Genomic DNA, 2165 nt, shown 5'->3' with positions numbered 1-2165 from the left:
GTGTGCGCGACGCTTGCTAGCCGTGTTATTCACTGCCGCAATAGACCCTAATCGAGAAAGGCCCAATTTCCATTGCTTGTTTATGATGGGAAGCTGGACCTGCTCTATCTACCTTTGCAGGACTAAAAAGAAACCTTCCCTATGTCACGTCTACTTGTGAACGTGAGACGGGCGGCAATCCAAAAATTTTCTTCTGCACAAATTTTACTCTAGTTTATTCACGTCTAGAATACTGTGGCAAGAGGGGGGGATTTGTAGAAATGGAAAAGATACTCCCGGAGACTGCTATAACAACATTCCAACATAGGCTATCCTTTGCCCCTACCAAAATGTCCCCACCCTTCGGTCTTGTCCTTAGCACCATCCCGACCTCTCATTAGATACTACCACCTCAGACCAACACAACACACCCCACTCCAGACAGGCCCCTGAAACATCATTTGATGACATACGGCACATTCTTTCCAAGGGTGTGACTCAAGAAAGAACTATGTCCAAGAGCCAACCTGGGAGACGTGTCGAACAGCCTGTCCCGACCACAGGGACCACTCACGACCAAGATTGACCAACGAGGTAAGGCTCAGACGACAAAACCACGGCTCGTCGCATCGTTGTCTATGTTGCTGAGCCTATATAATTTGAATGTTACTCCAGTTTTAGGGATAGCGCGGTCTCTGTCTCCGACGATTTTTTTCATAAGAACTGGTGACGATATTTTATAGGGCCGTTGCACGTTTTTGCTGGATATTTTACCACTTGATACTTAAACGGCCTCATATAAAAAGTATCTCACCTGTGCCTATGGTCTGCCAACTTGATCTCCCTGTCTCCCAGTAACACCAACAGTATTATCAAAACTCCATTTCTTCTGGCTTATTTTAGGGATAGTGCCTGTCAAATCACTTGTTCTGCGGCGTACAAGTTGCTCATGGTTTAGCGACATCTAAAACGGATTTACGCATGGCGCGTGTGTTTATTAACTCACCCTATTTCCGAACTACGCTGTGGACTCGAAGCGCCAAGTAACCGGGACCGCGAACACGGACACCACTGGTCTAATTGCAAAGGATTTACTCTGGATACAGGCATCCATTAGATGTACTTGGACATTGATTATAATCGTGTGAATGATCGCAACTGGCCATGGTTTTTATAAAGAGCGTGTTTATGCTCAAACGCTTCAGTCCATCGCTGATAGAGCTATGTCCTGAACCAATAATTGTTCTGTTTGGACGTATGTCTATTGTGCCTGGGATGACATAACTGATTACTGTATTGTCTGCTCCAGTCAAAGCTCAATAAGGCTTTAATGGTCTTAATATGCGAGTATATCAATTGTTAGCCAGTCTTAACTATCTTCGCTTGTACCTCTGTTGCCTATGTTCTCGCAATGTGGCCCCATGTTCGTCAGTCCTCTCTATACCTAGGTATCACCTCCGTAGCCATCTAAGTGGACACCAGAAGGTAAAGCGGTAAAATGTATGACATGATCATCCAGAGACTAAGCAGTTCTAGGACTCACAGCGATATGCTGATGTGTGAAGCAAATTACAGGACATAATGTCCCACTTGTCTTGAAGGCTGTCTTGTTTTTACATAATCATACTGCTGTATGCTAAATCCCACCGTTTTGTTCTGTCCCTCCTTTTCTTCCACTCTCCAGTAGTGAAGGCCTGCTACGGTCTCAGGCAGTGACATGGCCCACCCTGCTGAGGAGTGACGTTAGACAGCTTGTACTAGAGGAACGTACGTGGGATTAATACGCTGACTGCTGTTCATGGCCACCTCAAACCGTTGTTCCCACACACCAAATAAATTTGCTTCCACTCATGCAAATTATAGCTTCCGTCCTTGTCCAAAACAATTCAAAGCCTGATGAATATTGTTTGGTAACTTGTCCTTCGTTCATGTGACAGCGTCGCTGTTCTTTGGGAAGGGACCATACCGCAAAGGCGCAGACTACTTTCAGGGAACGTCTGCAAGAGTGCCCTTATGAAGAACAAAGATGTCTACACGACCCAAGGAGATCCAGAAAGCTAGTTCGGACCGGTGGGGAATTTGTGATAAAGGAACTGGAGGCCCTCTACTATCTGAGGAAGTACAGAGCCATGAAGAAGCCGTTACTAACGAAGAAGAATTGTCCGCCGTGCTGAATATAGGCAGAC

This window comes from Salvelinus sp. IW2-2015, linkage group LG24 (assembly GCF_002910315.2).
Source record: "Salvelinus sp. IW2-2015 linkage group LG24, ASM291031v2, whole genome shotgun sequence".
Lineage (NCBI taxonomy): Eukaryota > Metazoa > Chordata > Actinopteri > Salmoniformes > Salmonidae > Salvelinus > Salvelinus sp. IW2-2015.
The sequence above is the reverse complement of the archived record's forward strand: the minus strand, read 5'-3'. Positions refer to the sequence as shown.